Consider the following 21452-nt stretch of genomic DNA (forward strand, 5'->3'; position numbering starts at 1 on the left):
TTATATATATGTATTTGAGGCACTTTGCTATATAGCAGTAATTAACACAACACTGTAAGTCAACTATACTTCAGTTAGAAGAAATACAGATGCTCAGGCACCACTGAAGTTGCTCTGGATCTCCTTTCTGGGGATGATGGCCTAAGAATCTGCATTTTAGCTAAGTCTCATGTAACTCTTACACTCCAAGGTTTAGAGTCACCAGCATGGTGCAAAGAATACCAGGGCAGGAGATGTAGTTCTACCAGAAGGGCATGTCCTTTGGCCTCTCTCAGCTTCTGTTTCCCTGCCCATGAAATGTGGCTAAGAGTCCTGGCCAGCAGTCCTCACAGTGGGGGGCAGGAGGATGCCCTTTGGAGACTGTGGTGCCCATATTAGCAAGAGAAGCAGGGGTGGTCAGGATAGCAGGGGCTGACAGCTGATGGGGAGAGGAGGAGCAGGCACAGCTCATTGACCTCTCTTTCCAGGAAGGGCCAGAAAGCCTGGGTATGCAGGCACATGAGCCTGACTCTCAGCCCCCACAGAGCCTGTCACCTGCAAGCTATGTAACCCATCCCACCAGGTAAAATGTAGGAGACAGAATTCCACCTTTGGCACGCCAGCCCCCTCCAGCAGCCACCACAGTAGGCTGGTCCTTTCTGAGAAGCGGGTCAGAAGCGAGGGGAAGAATCTGGGGTGTGCCTGGGTTATGCTGCCAGGGAGAGCAGCAGCCCCTCCACTTCCCTGCACCCTCCCAGGTCACCTTCCTCTCCCCCATCTCCTGGCTGGACTCACAGCCTCCCTGAACCCTGGAGACAGATGGAGTATTCACTTTGCAAAAAGTAAAATCAAGGCCCACAAAAGGGATGAGAGGCCCTTGCCCAGCACACTGGCCTGGGACAGGAAGCAAGCTAGATTCCAGAATCTATGTGCTTTCTGGTACAGGGGTCGCCGCTTATCCATGGGGGATTCATTCCAAGAGCCCCAGGGATGCCTGAAACCAGATAGTACCAAATCCTGTACATATCAATACTATGATTTTTCCTATGACTACATACCTATGATAAAGTTTAGGCACAGGAAGAGATTAGCAATAACTAGCAATAAAATAGAACAATTATAACAATATACTGTAATAAAAGTTACATGAACGTGGCCTTACTCTCTCTCAAAATATCTTATTGGACAAGTTTAACGCGTTTTCCATCTTAACTGAGCACTTATCCCGCACTGTGGTAGCAAAATTTGCAATTTGAGGCACAACAGTAAAACTAGCACAAATTGCTTTTTCCTTCTTCTCAATTTCACGGATAGAAGATTCATTCTTACCACAGATATTAGCAACCTCAGCAAACAATTGCATCTTTATTAAGTCAAGACATTTCCCCTTTTCCCTTAAACAGAGCATTTTATCACTTCACTTTGGTATATCCGAATTGCCAGCATCACTGCTCTGGGGCTTTGGGGTCATTAGTAAGTCAAATAAGGATGACTTGGACACAAGCACCGAGAGACCGCAAAGTGGTCTGAAGCGAAGTTGGTTACTGAGTGACTAATGGACAAGTTAGCTGAACACAAGGGTGATTCACACGCTGAGCAGGACAGAGCGGGACAACCCGAGATTTCGCCACACTACTCGGGACAGCATGCAATTCAAAACTTATGAGTTATTTACTTCCGGAATTTTCCATTTAATATTTTTGGACCTCAGTTGACCACAGAAAGGAAACTGCTGCAAGTAAAAGCGAGGATAATGGGGGACTGTACACAAATGACATGTAATTTTCAAAGTTACTCAGAAATACTTACTTAGAAGGCTCCTCTACTGCTGGTCTGGCTCGTGGCCACTGTCCTGACTTGCCGCCGTCCTGGGTACCCAGACGCCCTCCTGGTGTTCAGGCGACTCTGACACTCCCGGACCTCTGATTCTGTAGAAACCCACTTCAAGTCTTCACCATCATCAAAAGTTCCATGTGAAAATGACAGGTTTTCTGGAGGGGTTTGCTCCTTGGTAGATTCATGGCTCAGTGCCAGAACAAAGCCCTGGGCAAATGGAAAGTACAGCGTGGAGAAAGGGGCTGGAGAAGAGGCAGGCACCCATTCACCCAGTGAAGCCTGAAGGTCCCTCTGCAGGTTTTGGGTACAGTGAGAACAAGACAATCCCCAGAGTCCAAGACACAGATGCTGCCTCCCTCCCAAGTTAGCTGTGGGGGAGGAGAGCACAGGAGGGCTCCTCCTACCCAGGGACCCTGGTGGTCCCACTGGCTTGGAGTCCCTCTCAGCCACAAGCTCCATTCATCACCCCTTGTCACCCTTCTAGGTCCAGCTCTTAGTGGACCTTCCCTGGAGTGGCCTCCCAGAATCCCAGTTCTCCTCCCACCCCACCCCAGAGCTGGATATGAGCTCTCCTTCCATCCTGCATCCCTCCCCCTCCCCTGTGTATCCATCACATCCACCCAGAGCCCAGGTCTGATCCCCTCAGGGACCTCTCAGGGTCTTGGAGATGCAAAAAAATTTTTTCTAAAAGCGTGAGTGAGCGAGTGAGGTCAGTCAAGGATAGAAGGGGCTAGCTATTCCACAGTCCTGACTCTGTAAAGGAAGCTGATTGGTGACAGGGTGAATCCAGGCAGGTGAATGGGAGTAATTTGGGTTTATCTTGTCTACCTGAGAAGCCACCTGGCAGGCAGCACCACCAAATGCAGGTGGCCGGGTATGAGACCACAGGAAGAGTGAACAACTGGAGATCATGGTCAGTGGTGGCTGGGTTACCCAGTGGGTTCAGGCAGTGTTTCTACACAACGGGTCCATGGAAGCCCAATTTGAGAGATGATCTGTAAGAACAGAGGCCACGGTTAGATTTGTTTAGTGAATGCAGCACATTCCTCCTCTTTTTACAGACCCACAGCACTAAGGTACTGAGCAGTTGTGCTGCAAAGTCAGCAGTTTAACCACATTGAATTATTTTTGCTTGTTTGTTTGTTTCAGTAAGATCTGTTTCACATCCCAAGGAACTAGTGTGTCCACAGGGCACACCCAGAACACAAGAGAGTGCTAGTTATTTAGGTGTCTGTCTTTCAAGGAGGCAATCTATGATGGTCTGGAACATGTTTCTTCCTCTGTCAAAAAAGAAAAAGAAAGAAACAAAAATCTGTATTTTACAAGAATTACCGCTTTAAAACAAAAGGACAAAATTCCAATGGTGGACGGTTAGGTACCAGTCAGCCACGTGGGAAGGGGAAGGAATCTGCCATAAAAGCTCTTTTGCCCTCTGTCCTTGACTGTAGATGTGGCCTTTTAACAAGTGACTTTTCTGGGCCCCCTGTTCCTGTTTTGTAAACAGTCACAAGGATCAAACGAGTTACTCGTGACTAGCTCTTATTGTCGCAAACATACAAATTTAGTGATTTCCTTTTCCACTCACATGATAAGCTTGATAGGCTTATAACTTAGTAAAATAGCCCTTTGTGTGACATAATTTTGGAACAGAGAACGTTTACAAAGGGAGGATTCATCTGAGTCTGGGTTGCTGCTAGGAAGACTTTCTGGAGGAGTGGAAAGGTGATAGGGTGTGGCCTGGGTAGGGAGGACAGTACCCAATAAATAAATAAATAAGAAAGGACTGTCCCCGGAAGGGAAGGGTGTCAAGTGAATACAGGCATGGAGGTGCCGATGAAAAGAGCCTGGGCCTTGTTCACTCAGCTGTTGTTCTCAGTCAGAGTCCGCTCCCAGGAAGACTGCTGCTGACCGGAGGCAAGCCGACCACTGGGAGCTGGCAGCTCTGCTCTGTCTGCTGAAAAAGAGAACCATCTCCAAGTCGTGGAGGTAACGAGCACTGACAGGTGGTCCCCTGAGCAGAAGGCAGCGTTTGCTCCCCCAGTGTGCAGCATTTGCTCCCAGGCAGCTCTGTGAGCTTCCCACCGCCACCCCCTCCCAGAAACCCCTCCAGGGCCAGGCTGGTTGGGAACTGCATCACTGAGAGAGGCAGAAATCCAGTGGAGCTCACTCAAGTGAAAGGTGGTTGGGGAGAGATTCGGGGCATCTCGGGGAAGGCAGACAAGGGCAGGGGGCAGCGAGACTTTGCCAGGGGCTCTGTCTGACTTCTTCTCTTTCATTGTCTACGTCAATCTCCGTCCCCTCTCTCCCTCCCTCTCTCTCACACGTCTCTATTCCAGTCTCTCCCTGTATGTCTCTCTGTGTCTTTATCCCCGTATTTCTCTCTTTGTGTATATGTATGTGTGTGTGTCTCTGTCTCTCTCTGATGTTTGTTGCAATCTCTTTCACTCTCTAAGTGCCCCTCTTTCCCTCTCCCTCCCTCTCACTGCACAGTCTCCCACCTCTAGTTTCTCTCTGCTGGTCCTCTTCCTCGATTTGCACCTCAGCATACGTGGTACACAAATCACCACCACAACCCCCAACCCTGGAGTCTGCTTGACCTCTTAGCCCAGTGCTGAAGAGCATCAGTGACCCACTCTCTTTCAAGAGAAAATCTGAATGACCCAACTCAGAGAGCTCTGCTGGCCAGGGAGAATCCCGTGATGACACCATGATGGCTTCTTTTAAGAAGGGGTCTCAGAGGGGTGTTGGCCTTCAGTGTGGCTTTTCCAGCAGGACAGAACTGCACTGCACAGTGGGAAGGGCACCCACCAGGAGTCATGGGATTGGGTTCCATTAGGCACCCATGGAACAGCCGTGTGAGGTGAGGCAAGACACTGCCCTCTCTGGGTCTCAAATATCCCATCTATAAAAGGAGCAGTTGGATAAGGTGTTCTGTTAAGAATACTTCCAGACCCCAAATTCTATGATGTTCTCTTTACAAAACAGGTCTGGAGACCAGGAAAAAGAGAGGAGAACCTGAAAAGTGACAGAAGAGTGTTAAGAAAAGAAAAACTATGTCCTATCAGAAACGATTGGTTAGTGTGTGTCCAGGGCAGGCTTTGAGGATGGCAGGGCAGGGGGTGGGGACAGGGGGTCGGGGCCAATGGTAACAGCTGTCATTCCCAGTGTGGAGAGGGGGGCCAATGGCTCCTCTTCACCTGCCGAGGCTGTTGTAGGTGCAGATTCCAGGCCTCTCCCCACTGGTCTGATGCAGTGCGTCACCCTATGTGACTATAGTACAGGAGGTCTCAGAACCACCCTTTCCAATCACTGAGTGGGACTTTTTGAAGGGTTAGAGCTGCTTGAGGAGAAACTGCACTTCCTAGAAAAGGTAGTGATCCCTCCACCTTTGGGAGTATGCAAGCAAGGCAAGGCTGCTCTAGATGACCTCATCTCTAGATGCTAGACCTGTAGATCTAGACTTCAACTCTAGATGCTCTAGATGACCTCAACAGGGCTGCTCTAGAGGACCATCTTGCCTCCTGTTTCCTCAACACTCTGAAGTGCAAACAGAATCAAGACTGTACTGGGAACTCAAGACTCAGGTGGAAAAAAAACTTTCCTTTCTTTCTGAGGCTGCTTATCTAGATCTCACTCATCCAAGCGAGAGCCCATGGATCTTTTAAAAAAAAAAAAAAAAAAACACTTATTAATTTGGCTGCAGCAGGTCTTAGCTGCAGCACATGGGATCTTAGATCTTCGTTGCAGCCTGAAAGATTTTCAGTTGCAGCCTGTGGAATCTTTAACTGTGGCATGTGGGATCTAGTCCCCTGACCAGGGATTAAACCTGAGCCCCGTCCCCCACCCTGCATTGAGAGCATGGAGTCTTAGCCACAGGACCACCAGGGAAGACCCAAGGCCATGGATCTTATGTCCAGACAAGGGGCAGGAAGAGAGTTGGCTAAACGGATCCTCCTCTGCCTCTCCCATTATAGCTCCTGAGCTTTCAAAGCCTAGAATCCAGGTCAGTGGGGAGTAACTCTAAGATACTGTCTTGGACTAAGACTCACTCATCTTTCAGAAATAAGCAGAATCTGGGTGGAAGGAGGGAGTTCAGCTACAGACTCTGTCAAGAAGCCTGCGATCCTGAAGCCAGGACATTAGAATGGCTCATCTCCCGTCTCCAAGGCGGGCCCCACGGCCTGTGCACTAACTGGGCTCCAGCTAGCACCTGGCATCCTATGTGGCTTGGGAGGACCTAAATAGAGGTGGTAACTTAAAGCTCTTTATTAAAGGGCTCAAGAACTCACAAAGCACCTCACACCAACTAATCCGTTTAATCTTCTCAGGAATCTGGTATAGGGGTTGGTTGAGTGTCGGAAGGGGAAACTGAGGTTCAGAGAGGCTGGGAGTGGTGCAGATCTGAAAGAGACACAGATCTCCACCTCCCTCTTTCTTCTGTGCCCCCTACTCCTCCAGGAAAGCCCTGGCATGGAGAGGTAGATGGACACCCCACCCAGTCAGAGCAGAAGCTGGGACCAGGAGAGAGTGGATCCCATGGAAGCAAGTGGATGGAGCAGCGTGCTTATTAAGTAGATAGGCCTGTCTCAGGAGGACAAGGAGAGTGACCAGCTGGGATGGAATCCTTGGAGAAAGGGGTAGGAGTCAGCTAGGCAGACAGGAGGCCCGAGGGTTTGGGTGTCAGGGGACCTGGGACCTATGTGTGATGCGTGTAGCCTGGAGCAAGTCCCTACTTCTTCCCAGACCTCCGTGTCCCCACCTGTTCTTTGGAGTGGCTGGACTCCATGGTCTCCACTGTCCATCCTTCTCTGGCACTGGGGATTTTCCCTCCCTGAGTCATCACCCACCCACTAGCAGCATACGGCCAGTGTGACTCAGAGGCCACAGAAATTCCCTGGGCTTTCAGGTCACCTCTGGTTCTGTCCGCAGGCATCCCTAATCCCCAGAGCGACGACCAGAAGTTTCCTAGAAGCCTCAGTATTACCTGAAGTCCGTAGTGGATGGACACACTGCAAAAGGCTGCAGTGATGGGGATTGGCCAGAAGATGGAGCCAAATGCCCTGAAAACCTAAGTTTGACCTTGTGAGTTTTTGTTTCTAGCAGTACAGGTGCAGAAACTAAACCATAAACACTGTAAGAGATGTACTTAAGGCATTCTACCTGCTCACTGGCAGAACTGGAAACCAAGCCCCTCTCTCCTACCCTTGGATCTTTCTACCCTCCCTTCATCTCTGCTTATGCCGCAGGATTCTGGTTCAGTTGAGTTCATCCCAAGATGCCCTGATCTAGTTGTAGCTCATTTGCGTTAGGTTTATGGCACTGGAGAGGCCCTGAGGGAGAGACAGTGAACCTTTAAGTGGATGGGGTCTGGCTTTCATGTTTCATGTGGATAGGCAATATGTTCATACACACTCATATGTGAAGCCCACCCACTCCACCACTGTGTTAACTTTGGGAAGTCTCTGATGCTCCTTAAACCTGTTTTTCTCATCTATAATTTAGAATTTCTCATCTATAATTATAGATTTATTGTGTTGTGATGTTAAGTAATTGAGAACCACTCTAAGCACCCTGCCTATGATATAGTTGGGGCAGTAAGGACCAGGAAAGTGGACACTGCAACGAAGAGACATAGATTTTAGTCCAAATTCTGACACTAGCTTCTTGAAGTCTCTGACCTTAACTATAAATGGCTGCTGTCAGATTCCTTCTAGAGAGCTGGTAAAGGTGTAAGGAAGAACCCCTACCCTCAGCATCAAAGGCTACAAGGGGAGGATGGAGGAGGAAGAAGTAAGCAGAGAAAAAGGATGGAGTGGCATCACAATTTTCCTACTGTAAGACCTCTCCAAGAGCTGCCCAAGGCAGAAGGCAGCTGCATCCATTAATCTGCTTCTTCACACGCTTCAAAGAGAAGTTGGTTAGGAAAGTAAATTTCTAGAGGAAAGGGAGAATGTTATTTGGGGATGCTGCTGCTTGGACATAGGACTCAGGCCAGTGACTCTTTGAGGAAGCTAGGACCGTGCCCCTGCCCGGCTGAGGTGAGGCTGGAGAGGAATCAGGAGCAGATTCCTTGGTCTGATACAAGGAATCACAAGGACTGAATCAGACCAGTCCTTGGTGTGAGAACAAGGACAGCATCCTGTAAATCAACATGCCTTATGAAGCCCACAGTCCTGCTTCCCCAGCCTCTCAACCCTACTCAGTAATTTGTATGTGGTTTTTGAGTCCTCTTATACAGCCATTTGACATTGACAGGTCCATTCACAAAGTACTGAAGTCAATTCACAGTTGGCCAACAACTTCCTTTCTGGGTCCTCTTATCCCTGAGCATAGCCAGCGTCCCCCACTCCAGGACATCTGCTGGCCAGGAGAAGCTTAAAGCTGGACAGCACAGTCACCCCAGAGAGAGTGTCCACATGAACTGTGGGCCCGGCAAGTCTCATTTCCTGAGTTCTGACACAGAGAGGGTACAGGGGCCTCTCCACCTTCTCAACCTTCTGCTGCTACTTCTCACAGGACATACTCTTCAGCTTCCCCTTCTCTTTCTCATGCTCCTTCTCTTTCATCATCTTTGCCAAACTCTGGAGCGGGTGGTGGAGAGGAAGCATGCACAGATGAGAGACTGGCTTGACAGTGTGACCTGAACTCATCAGGGTCTGTTCCTCCCATGCCTACCTCTCCTGTGCCCCTTCCCCCTCTCACATGCTCAGTTTTTGCAACTTTCTCAGAGCACTTTCATACCGAGTATCACATCTGAGCCCTACTGCCATTTTCAGAAGTGGGTAGGATGGGGATTATGGACCCATTTCACTGAGATATAAACCGAGATCCAAGGAAGAAAAGTGGCATCTGTAAAAGCAAGAAAGGAAATTGGTGCCATGGGGGAACTAGAATCTAGGATTTGTCCCACACGGTCCAGGGTCCTTCCCCAACTAAGTAGACCATGATGGTTGTTGAGGGAAACAGCCAGCTCCCCCATCAACATTGACTGGTGGCCCCAGTTAAGCACCTCCCCAGGTAGGACCTGGAGTCTCTGCCTGTGAGGGAAACTTTGAGGTCAGCCTTTGGGCTCCTGCGGGCTGTGGGAAGGGATGCTGGGTGCCTGGTATATGTAATAACAAGTGAGTGTCCACGGGTGATGTGTGTGCACGCAGCATGCCCGAGCTCGGCCATTCACCCTTCAACAACCCACGTGTGTATGTCCCCGTGCCCATTTCTGCTCGTGGCTGGCATGGCCTCTCACTCCAGTATTGTTCGTCCTGGGCTCCAGACTTCCTGATAAACATTTGTTGTCATTGTTTAGCCGCTCAGTCATGTCTGATTCTTTTGTGGCCCCATGGACTGTATCCCGCCAGGCTCCTCCATCCATGGGATTCTCCAAGCAAGAATACTGGAGTGGGTTGCCATTTCCTTCTCCAGGGGATCTTCCCGACCCAGGGATTGAAACTGTGTCTCCTGCACTGGCAGGCTAATTCTTCACCACTGAGCCACCAGTGAAGCCCCTGATAAACATTATTTTTTTCTAAATCCTAATCAGACCTCAGAAACCCTGGGAAGAGCCTGCTGAGCTGGCTGTTTCTCCCACCAGCCCCGCAGAAGGTCATGCCCAGGATACAGAGAAAAAAATCCCAGGTAAGGAGTAACTCGCACTTTAGGACAAAATCTATCTTGAGTGAAATTTCTTGCTTCTCTGCACACCAACCTGAGAACAAATAGATGGACAGCAACTGGCATCTTCCTGGCACATTCTAGCTTACAGAGGGTGTTTATGGATATTGTCTATGATGGGCAGCCGTATGAGGTCAGCATTGCTAGCCCCACTCGACAGATGAGGAAACAGAGGCCCAGGGAGGTGAGAGGAATTTCCCAAGAACCCATGGAATCAGTGCTCACATACAGTTCTCTTTGCCTAAAACCTCTGATATCTCTCAACAAAGGAAGGAGCTGCGTCAGGCGGAGAGCCAGGCTGGGGTGCAGAATAAGGACCATTTGCCACTCTTTGTGTTCCTTTTCTCTGCCTCCCTGAGCCAGGCCTCCAACAGCCCGGAAGCCTGGAGGACCCCCCTTTTTATAAGAAGCCCCACGGGGAGGTTGCCTCCAGGCCCAAGTGCACATTCTCCAGGGACGACTGCCAGGAAAGGCTACCCCTCCATTCCTCATGACTCATCCCTGCCCAGTGCCCATGAGACTGCTCTGCTTCTCAGCTGTGGTCTCAGGATTCTCTGAGAACGTTGACACCTCCCTTCTTTCCACCTCCACCAGACAACTTACTAGAGCAGCAAAGACAAGGCCAGATCAGACAGCACTGGGCTTTAAATATGGGATTTCAGACTGCAGAGGACTGGAAATGATAGTTGTGTGGATGTGAAAACTGAGGCCCGAGTGGGCAGGGACTTGCTGAGAATCTGTTGGGAGCTTAAAGGCAGAGCTGGGCTGGAACCCAGGTCCAGGAACCCACCACCAGCACGCCTGGCCAGACATTGGCCCTGCTTCCCACCATCCTGTGATCACAGGAACTGATTTTCACAGCCTCTCGTGAGCTGCCCAAGGACTTCTCTTCCTCCCCAGGGAATCTGCCCTCTGGTTTGCGGACACCTCCGCTTAGGTTTGGAAGGAGGCATCTACCCTGGTGAGAAGAGGAAATGAGTTTCTCAAAGCCCCAGCCAGTTCAGAGACCTAGGGGCTCCTTTCCAATGCACCTTTGACTCACAAACTCTCATGGGTGCATACTTCTCAAGTCTCCCTGCCCATAGAAGCCTGGAGGAACTGGACTTTCTCTGCACAGCCCTGGTGGATAGAACTAGGGCCAGTAGGTGGAGTTTATACAGAGGCAGATTCCAGCTCCACATAAAACAGAACTTTGTATAATCAGAACTGTTCCCAAATGGAATGGGCTGTCTCCTGAGGTGGTGAGCTCCCCAACACTAGAGGCAACCAACCTGCTAGGGAATCCTACTAATAGAATAGAGTTCCTCAAAGTGTAGCCCACCTGTATCAGAATGAATTATCTGGGATTATTCTTAAAAGGGCAAAGTCCTGGGACCCACTCAACAATCACTGAATCAGGCTGAGTGTGGGCTAGGATCTACCTTTCTAACAAGCTCCCAGGTACTTCTGATGTAGGATTCTGGTTCACAAATGAATGTTTGAGAATTCCTGCTCCAGAAGAATACCAGATGGAATCTACTCCCTTTCGCCTCTGAAATTCTATGATTCTATCCTCTGAAATGCATATCTCCCCTCCTTATTTGTGTTGTACAAGGACCATCCTAAAGACAGATTATTAAGTTACAAAGTCACAGCTCCATGATGGGAAATGGCTGGCAGGGGAAGTGTGTGGGGGCAGACCAACCACAAAGGCAGCTGTTAATTCTCTGCCCCCCAACCCAGTGCTGACCTGAAGTGATAGCCTAATATTGCAGATCCTTGACTATCTACGACTCCATGGTCCCACTCAATTTTATCTCAACACCATAGTATCTAAGGCCCAAATTCACTAGTCATAGCAGAAGCCAAGAGAACAGAGGAAATATCCACTTACCAATCTGGAGCTCGAGGGCAAACTGGTCTCTTTGCTGCGCTGGCAGATACTTTCCTGGGCGTCTCTATTTTGCATGCTTTCTACGCTTCCTTTTTTCAGCCCTGAGGTGAACTAACTCATTGTTCATACTTCGTAAGGCATCACAGTCAGATCATGACAGATGTTTCCAGCCAAAGCCTGGGGCTCAGTTCCACCCCTTTGGTCTCCCTGTCAGTGGCAAGCACACCCTCCATAAATTGGGGATGAATTTTATGCCAGCCTTCACACTGCTCTCCCCTCTGACCCAGGAAATAATCACTTATGTGTTCAAAGATGCGTATAAAATGGTAACAACTATAGCATTATCAAAATAATAGGCCTAAAAGAATAACCTTCGCTAACACACATACAGTACTTGTTTCATTTCCTAAACACTTTTCCTATAATAATTTATTTAATCAGCACAATGACCCATGAGCCAAGCATTGTGATTATCCCCAGGTTAGAACTTGTACATTCCCTTCAAGAAACTGAAAAATAATTTGAAACAACCTGAGTATCTGACAATAAGGGATTTGTCAAATAAACTATGGAACTTCTCTAAAATAGAATATTATGAAGCTATTATAAATGAGGTTAAAAATGTTTAATAAGCCACAAATATGCTCATATATTTGGTAGTATAAAAAGCACAGGAAATAAAACTACATATAACTGAATTTGGGGTGAATGTGCATATGAAATAAAAGCATATTGTGATTAGGTCCTTGGCAGGGAAGGCTTCCTGGAGGAGGCTGGCATGGAGCTGGGGTTTGTTCAGAAAGCTGGTAGGGGGCTGGGGCAAGGGCTGTGCTCCTGAGGGGAGACGTCCTGATGGGAGAAGCATGAGCTGTTGCCACTCACAATCTCAGGTAACGATGTCAGAGGACGCGCAGGACTTAAGATGCTTAACACTGCCTAAGAGTTTGGAGATCACGGTTCACTTCTGACTGTTACCAGCTGCACAGTGAACATGGCCAAGTACTATCCCTTCTCTGGGCCTCAGTTTCCCCATTGGTACAAAGGTGATAATAACACTTTTCCAACTCTCCTATGAACCAGGCTGGAAATGCAAAGCTCAAGTGAGGACTTAAGCTTGAGAATTCCTAATGAGCCATAGCAAAGCTGGACTCTCTCTCCTAACCACTTACTGAGGGCTTACTGTGGACCACAGACCAGGCCAAAGGCTTGTCGGCACATACAGGGCCAGCTTCATGGGTGTGTGATCAGTTCAACGCACAAGGCCCACGCTCAGAAGGGCCTGTGCTTAGGGGTTTAATGCTCTGTGGCTACCATCGTGAAATGCTTAATAATTTTATCTTTGGACTGGACTCTTAGAAGCAATGTCAGATGGACAATGAACATGTGCTGGGGTAGTGGAGCCTCCACTAACACATGGCCCAACTCACTTTGTCTCAGGGCTTCCCCTGTGGCTCAGTTGGTAAAGAATCCGCCTGCAACGCGGGAGACCTGGGTTCGATCCCTGGGTGGGAAGATTCCCTGGAGAAGGGAAAGGCTACCCACTCCAGTATTCTGGCCTGGAGAATTCCGTGGACTGTATAGCCCATGGGGTCACGAAGAGTTGGACATGACTGAGCGATTTTCACTTATTCACTTGCACTTGGGGCCCCAGGCGCCTGTGAGGGTCTACGCTAGCCTGCCAAGTATCCTTGTGCTTGATTCAACACCAAATAAAAACACCATGGCATGCTGAGAGAGGAACCATGGGTGCCTGCCTGCTCAGTTGTGTCTGACTCTGCGACCCCATGAACTGTATTAAAGCCCACCAGCCTCCTTCATCCATGGAATTTTCCAGGCAAGAATAGTGGAGTAAGTTGCCATTTCCTCCTCCATGGGGATCCTCCCAACCCAGGAATCTAAGCCACGTCTCCTGCATTGGCGAGTGGATTCTTTATCACTGGAACTACCCAGGAAGCCCTGAAGAACCATGGAAGAAGGTAAAAAGCTCTATTCTTGCTTTTTGAACAGAGAACCCCATTTCCACTTTGCACTGGAGCCCATAAATTAAATTGCCTGGGAAAATCCAGACATTCCTATAAGGAATGTGCTTGTTTTCTTCCATTTCACAGACAAGAAAGTTGCTCTTAAGAGTTTATGGTGCCTAAGGTAACATAGCTGGAAGTATTAATAGCTTAGACAGAATTTGAACCCAAGTCAATTGGAGTCCAGAGCCTGGACTGGACTCCAGCCCGGGTGGGGAGCCCCTCCAGAACAGTAGTCCCTGATGCCCTCTAACCACAATCAAGGCCATCACAATTCATACCAGGGTCAGCGTCTCACCTAGATGGAGAAGGCAGAGACCCCCTAGAGGCAATGAGAGGCTTAGGAAAGCGTTCACACCTTGAAATACTCTTCATTAGCTGAGATAGTCTGACCCGACCTCAGCTGGCTGTATGAGATTCCTCTGCCTCCTGGGGAAGCTGAGCAGAACCCAGAAAAACCCACATTTCAGCAGAGCCACCTACAACCGAGCAAACAGACACTCCTCTCAACCCCTTCAGACCTCAGATACCCCACCTTAAAACAGGTGTGAGGCTTCTCTGGTGGCACAGTGGATAAGAATCTGCCTGCCAATACAGGAGACATGGGTTCAGTGCCTGGTCGGGGAAGATCCCACATGCCGTGGAACAACTGAGCCCATGCACCACAACTACTGAGCCTGTGCTATGGAGCCCAGGGGCTGCAGCAGCTGAGCCCGTGTGCTGCAACTACTGAAGCCTGCACCCTACAGCCAGTTCTCTGCAACAAGGGAAGCCACCACAATGAGAAGTCCACCCACGGCAACTAGAGAGTAACCCCCACTCACCACACCTGAGTAAAGCCTGAGGATCAACGAAGACCCAGCACAGCCAAAAATAAGTAAAATTATTTCTTTCAAACGGGTGTGGAAATACTTTTGTGCAAGTTTTATACACAGGGAAGGTGATACAGTCATTGCCATATGACTTTGCCCACATCAGCAAGGACTTGCCAGAAGCTGACTGCTTTTATGGTCCTGATGATTTGTCTAGGTGTGTGGTATTATGGGCACTGGGACTGAAAATATGAGCCAGGGCATCTTTTGGGGTAGGGAGGAGAGCAGAAGGCAAGAAGGAGACTTTGGAGAAACCCAGAATTCAGAGGAATATCATTTGGTTTGCAAATGCTTTGTTTGAGATCCCAGAGCTCTTCCTGCTAGTCTCTACGTTAAATCTCACTATTGTGGGGTGGGGATCTGAAGTCCGCCCAGCAGCCTGAATTCAGGATGAGGGAAATAAGCAGATCTAGCTGATTCAGACTGGTTGGGATGGCCAGAATGAAGCTTGTTCTGGCGTTTACTTCCCCTGCTGCATCTCTCAAGCTTGCAAACCAGAGATGTTGGCTCCTTTAATCAGGAAACAGGACCACAGATGGGGACAGTGTGGGGAGCAGATTCTGCACTGGAACTGAGTTCCAAGGGCTTTATCACCTCAGTCCTCACTCTGGAAGTTAGGGATTACTGCCCGTATTCCACAGTGGAAGAGACAGTCTCAGAATGGGAATCATTTACTCAAGAATATCTTTTAACATTCTAGGCCCCATGGTGCCAATTCTTCTTTAAGTGCTCTCATATACAGTGTCTTAAGAGATGCACAAAGGTGTTATGAGATGAACAGAGGCAGATCCTAGTATTCCCATATTATAGGTGAGGAAGCTGAGACTCAAAAAGAAAAACTAACGGACTAAGGCAAGAAGTCCCGTTTCTCCATTCTCTGCCCCCTGGAGGTCCTAGAGCCTAATGAAGACAAAAACTACTCTGGCTTGCAGAATACCAGGAAGCTTTGGGGACCTTATAATATCCGCAGACATCTTAGAGTCATAATCATTGGAGCTAACATTTATGGAGGGATTTCTGTGGCCAGGCACTGTGCCAAGCACCTGTGTAACACCTCACCCAACTCTGGGGTGGATGCCAACCCGATATTACAGGGCATGAAACAGCAGAGAGGTTCAACAACTTGTCAGGTCACAAAGCCTGGGGCTGGGAAATGAACTGAGGCTCTGTGGCTCCAGGGCTCACCCTTGCTCTAAAACATCTTGCCATTCTGCCTCCTCAGGGAAAGTGATCAGGGTAAGGATTGCAAGCTGAAGTGGATTTTAAGCAGCTGCTGACAGCCGATGGGCCCGCCCACTCTAGGGAGAAGCGTTCTCTCACCCTAATTTCATTTGAGTGACCCCCTTTTTAAGACATGCTAACCCTGAAGTATAGAACCAAAAACCACCCAAAGGTAGTCTCCTTAAGCCCAGAGGAACTTCGAAATGCAGAAGAAAACCCCTCAGCAGTAATTCTGCTTGTTTGTGGTGTTGTATGTTATCTGTCCTCTCCTGTTGGATCTTGGTATTTATCTTGGCTAACAGGGGTCCTATCCTGGTTTCCTTCCTATGGTATATTAACAGCACCAGCTGCTTTTCCAGGAGGGCTTAATGTGAAATTGAATGAACCAGAATACCAATATTTTATCATCCTATTGCTTGTCTTGGAGAAGGCAATGGCACCCCACTCCAGTACTCTTGCCTGGAAAATCCCATGGACGCAGGAGCCTGGTAGGTTGCAGTCCATGGGGCCACTAAGAGTCGGACACGACTAAGCGACTTCACTTTCACTTTTCACTTTCATGCACTTTTCACTTTCATTCTCCAGTGTTCTTGCCTGGAGAATCCCAGGGACGGGGCAGCCTGGTGGGCTGCCGTCCATGGGGTCACAGAGAGTCGGACACAACTGAGGTGACTTAGCAGCAGCAGCAGCACTGCTTGTCTTTCAAGTAATCAAGAGACAGGCTATGATATACATTCAACCATCAGGACTCTTTAGAGATCCTAAGTCTACTGGAGAGAGAGGGCTTATTATTCAGATTTAATTAGGCTATAACAGGAAGTCCTAAGTCAGTCACATCCCTTTGAAGGGTAAAAAATAATTTCCTTACCCTCTCTGACCCTCAGCCTGCCCAGACTTATCTTCTTCCCTGTAGGGCAAGATTGGCAGTTCTTACATTATTTCCTTACTACCCCCTGATAGGTTCAGGTGAGAACTAGCTAATTGGCTCAGCATCCATTAGAGCCATGGAGAATCCAGACCCAACAACCCAATCTCCTCTTTTCACGGCTGAGAACCAAGCTGCCATCGGTGCAGTGGCTATAAAGGCAGGCAGAGCTGGTGGTGAGTCTGCTTGCCACACCAACCCCCCAACCCCCACCACACACCATATAACCTCAGGCTAATGTCTTCACCTCTGCAGGCCATCATAACAGTTCTGGCTTTGTTGGGCTGTTGTGAAAATAAATAGCATAATGTACTTAAAACCTTCAGCACACTAGCCTGACACATAGTAATCACTGTTAACATTATCTATTATCAAGATTAATACACTGAAAGTGTCTCCATATAAATCTTGAGTTAGAAACTAAACCAGCATTACAATCCCGCTGTCCTGGGTAGCTTCTGTTCAAACCTTTGTTTATAAATAACTTTAATTCATAATGCTTCTTTCACCCATTTGATGCAGAATCTGGCTTTGATAATGCTGGAAGCAGAATTCCACAAATATCTTTTCGACTAAATGGGTGGATTTCAATGAACAGTTCAGTCGCTCAGTTGTGTATGACTCTGTGACCCCATGGACTGAAGCATTCCAGGCTTTCCTGTCCATCACCAACTCCCGGAGCTTGTTCAAACTCATGTTCATCAGGTCAGTGATGCCATCCAACCATCTCATCCTGTCGTCCCCTTCTCCTCCTGCCTTCAATCTTTCCCTGCATCAGCGTCTTTTCCAATGAGTCGGTTCTTCGCATCAGGTGACCAAAGTATTGGAGCTTCAGCATCAGTCCTTGCAAAGAATATTCAGCACTGATTTCCCTTAGGATTGACAGGTTTGATCTCCTTGTAGTCTAAGGGACTTGCAAGAGTCTTCTCCAGCACTACAGTTCGAAAGCATGAATTCTTTGGCGCTCAGCTTTCTTCATGGTCCAACCCTCATATCCATACATGACTACTGGAAAAACCATAGCATTGACTAGACAGACCTTTGTTGGTAATGTCTCTGCTTTTTCATATGCTATCTAGGTTTGTCATAGCTTTTCTTCCAAGGAGCACGTGTCTTTTAATTTCATGGCTGCAGTCACCATCTGCAGTGACAATGGATTAAAATTATCCCAAGAAACTTCTCAAACACTTTCCACTTTGGAACCTGCTCCCCAAGGACCTGCTTATGAAGAGGAGCCAGATGGTGCTATACTTACTACCGTTCCTGCTTCTGAGCCCCTGTAACAGGGACAGTCACCTGAGAGGCCTTTGTTAAACCCAGGAAGTGGGCAATGTTTCTTGACTCTTTGGCTCTGTTGGCCCAAAGCCCTCGTTTTTTTAAAAAATTGAAAGAAGTATTGAGATAACTGTAGATTCACGTTTGATTATAAGAAACAAAGTCTGTGTATGTTTTACCCAATTCCTCCCAATGGTGACATCTTACAACACTAAAATTTCCCAACCAGGATACACATTGATACAATCTATCTGCCTCATTCAGATTCCTCAGGTTTCCTGTATGCAGTATGTGTGTATGTGTGTGTGCATTTAGTCTATATACCTTACTTCATGACTAGATCCCTGTGGCCACCATTACAGCCAAGTTAGTCCATCACCACAAGGATGATGTTGTTCTTTTAAAAACATACCTACCTACCTCTTCCCCTATCCCCATTCCTAACCCCCTACAGCTATTCATCTGTTCTTCATTTCTGTAACTTTGTCATTCCTGTTACAGAAATGGAATTATATACCTTAAGCAGTTTTGAGGAGATTGGATTTTTTTCACTCAGTGTAATTCCCTTGAGATTCAGCCAAGATCTTACATGTAGTTTGCTTGTTCCTTTTGACTGCTGAGTAGCAACCCATGGTGGGGACACACCACCATTTAATTATTCACTCACTAAAGGACATCTCCAAACCAAGCTTCCAGTTTGGAGCTATTACAAATAAAGCTGTTATGAACATTCATGTACTCCTCTATCCACTTTGATCACTAATTGATACAGATGCTCTTACTTCACTGAGATCTTTGTTCCTGCGGCTGCAAACATGACTCATCACCACACCATCCTTTCTGTGCCAGCTCCTAGTGGCTTTGGATAATCTGCCCAGACGCTCCCCTACAGACACTTATCACTAGATAGGCACCTTCAAGCCTTTCTCCTAAAAGAAATAAAATAGAACAAACATGAGTTTGCAAGCCAGACAACGTGGGCTCACATGGCAGGGGCTCTGCTATTTACCGTGGTGAAGTCTCACGAGAGTCACTTAATGCTCAATCTGTTTCATAATCATAATAAAGTAGCTGATAGCTGGGAAGGTTTCTTTATCGACAGCTTTTGGTGGCAGTGTAATGTAATGGCTAAAAACAGGAACTCTGGTACCAAGCTGCCTGGGTTTGAATCCTGACTCTATCACCTGTTGGGTATGAGATCTCAGGCAAGTTATTTAACCTCCTTGTGCCTCAGTTTTTCCATCTGTAAACAGTTCCTATCTCATCAAAATTAAAGTAATACGCACAAAACAAATGTTCGCAACAGTGCCTGGCACATAGCATATACTAAGCATTAGTTCCCACTGCTGTGTGGCAGACACTATTCTAAGCACTTTATGCAGATTATTTTATTTAATCCTATCAATGACTTTATTTATTAGTGCTATTATAAGATCAGTTTTACAGATGACAAAGCTGCAATTTTAAGGGATTAAGTCACTTGCTCACGATCACATGGTTGGAAAATGAGGGAACTGAGAATCCATTTTGAGCCTGTCTTTGCTTCTCACCTCTATGCCACCCTGAAGGCCCATGAACTGGAAATGGCAGTGCCCTGCCTCGAGCAGTTATCAGGATTTACAAAGAAGTGTCTTTCATGGTGCCTGGGAGTCAACCTGCTCCATACGTGTTAGTGTCCCCTTGTAACTACTGGTGGCTGATGAACAATACATCACTCTATAGTTCTATATACAGCAGAAACAGGCCTAAGACACAAACCACCAAAACAGAAATCTGAGGGTTTTGAGGATGCATCTTCATTTACAATGTGACCTGCCCAACAATCACAACCACATTTGGGATGAGTCCATCCAACTCAGCCTCAAAATCCCTTACAACAGAGCAGCTGCCTCACTTCTTTCTCAGGTTTTACAGCTACCATGCAGAGATCACTCAGTGGCATCCACGGAGTTCCTACAGGATAGAAGCTACACATTCTGCAGTCTGCTCCCTGCAGCCCTTATCCCAGTAAACATGTACAGAACCCCAGGGAGGCTCTGGTGTAATGGAGTGACAAGGTCAGCATCCAAAGACCCAGGTTCAAGTCTCCACTGAGCCTTCTATCAAGCCATGTGACTTTGGGGGTCACTTCCTTCTATGAGGCCTCAATGTCCCCAGCTGTGAAATGAGCATTTTCCACCTTGTTGTTCAGTAGCTCAGTCATGTACGACTCTCTGTAACACCATGGAATGCACCACGCCAGGCTTTCCTGTCCTTCACCATGCCTGGACTTTGCTCGAACTCATGTCCATTGAGTCAGTGATGCCATCCAACCACCACTTCCTCTGTCACCCTCTTCTCCTCCTGCCCTCAGTCTTTCCCAGTATCAAGGTATTTTCCAACGAGCCAGCTCTTCGCATCAGGTGGCCGAAGTATCGGAGATTCAGCTTCAGCATCAGTACTTCCAATGAATATTCACAACTGATTTCCTTTAGGATTGACTGGTTTCATCTCCTTGTTGTTCAAGGGACTCTCATCTTCTCCCACACCACAGTTCAAAAGCATCTATTCTTTGGTGCTCAGTCTTCTTTGTGGTCCAACTCTCACATCCATACGTGACTACCGAAAAAACCACAGCTTTGACCATGTGGACCTTTGTCAGCAAAGTAATGTCTCCGCTTTTTAATATGCAGTCTAGGTTTCCATTGCTTTTCTTCCAAGGAGCAAGCATCTTTTAATTTCATGGCTGTAGTCCCCATCCACAGTGATTTTGGAGCTCAAGAAAATAAAGTCTGTCACTGTTTCCATTGTTTCCCCATCTATTTGCCATGAAGTGATGTGACCAGATGACATGATCTTAATTTCCTGAATGCTGAGTTTTAAACCAGCCACACTCTTCTTTCACCTTCATCAAGAGGCTCTTTAGTTTCTCTGCTTTCTGCCATTAGGGTGGTATCACCTGCATATCTGAGGTCATTGGTATTTCTCCCAGCAATCTTGATTCCAGCTTGTGCTTCATCCAGCCCATCATTTCGCATGTACTCTGCATATAAATTAAATCAACAGGGACAATATACAGCCTTGACGTACTCCTTCCCCAATTTTGAACCAGTCTGTTGTTCCATGTCTGCTTCTAACTGTTGCTTCTTGACCTGCATACAGATTTCTCAAGAGGCAGGTACGGTGGTACTGTATTCCCATCTTTAAGAATTTTCCAGTTTGTTGTGTGAAAGGTTTTAGCATAATCAATGAAGCAGATGTTTTTTTGGAATTCCCTTGCTTTTTCTATGATCCAACGAACACTGGCAATTTGATCTCTCATCCCTCTGCCTTTTCTAAATCCAGCTTGTACATCTGGAATTTCTCAGTCCATGTACTACTGAAGCCTAGCTTGAAGGATTTTGAGCATAACCTTGCTACCATATGAAATGAGTACAACTGTCGGTAGTTTGAACATTCTTTGGGATTGGAATGAAAACTGACCTTTTCCAGTTCTGTGGCCACTGCTGTTTTTCAAATTTGCTGGCATATTGAGTGCAGCACTTTCACAGCATTATCTTTTAGGATTTGAAATAGCTCAGCTGGAATTCCACCACCTCCACTAGCTTTGTCTGTAGTGATGCTTCCTAAGGCCCACTTGACTTCACACTCCAGGATGTCTGGCTCTAGGTGAGTGATCACACCATCATGGTTATCTGGATTAAGACCTTTTCTGTACAGTTCTTCTGTGTATTCTTGTCACCTCTTCTTAATATCTTCTGCTTCTGTTAAGTCCATACCATTTCTACTGGTTAGGATTTGGT

The 21452-nt window shown here is 47.4% G+C and overlaps 2 long non-coding RNA genes across 3 annotated transcripts; one reads left to right on the top strand and one right to left on the bottom strand.

Moving 5' to 3' along the window:
* Positions 1–250: 250 nt before the first annotated feature.
* On the bottom strand, positions 251–13193 carry LOC139184206 (uncharacterized). The gene is made up of 3 exons (XR_011567769.1): positions 11357–13193; positions 2644–2810; positions 251–2022 (listed from the first exon to the last, which is right to left on the bottom strand). It is a non-coding gene; the product is annotated as an uncharacterized lncRNA (long non-coding RNA).
* LOC109561294 (uncharacterized) lies at positions 3404–14274 on the top strand. 2 transcript variants are annotated; one of them, XR_002181018.2, is made up of 5 exons: positions 3404–3537; positions 3692–3801; positions 9353–9447; positions 13191–13332; positions 13975–14274. It is a non-coding gene; the product is annotated as an uncharacterized lncRNA (long non-coding RNA). The 2 variants fall into 2 exon arrangements; XR_011567768.1 differs by having other exon boundaries at positions 3404–3801.
* The last annotated feature ends 7178 nt before the right edge of the window (positions 14275–21452 follow it).

The sequence above is a fragment of the Bos indicus genome, chromosome 7 (assembly GCF_029378745.1).
Source record: "Bos indicus isolate NIAB-ARS_2022 breed Sahiwal x Tharparkar chromosome 7, NIAB-ARS_B.indTharparkar_mat_pri_1.0, whole genome shotgun sequence".
Lineage (NCBI taxonomy): Eukaryota > Metazoa > Chordata > Mammalia > Artiodactyla > Bovidae > Bos > Bos indicus.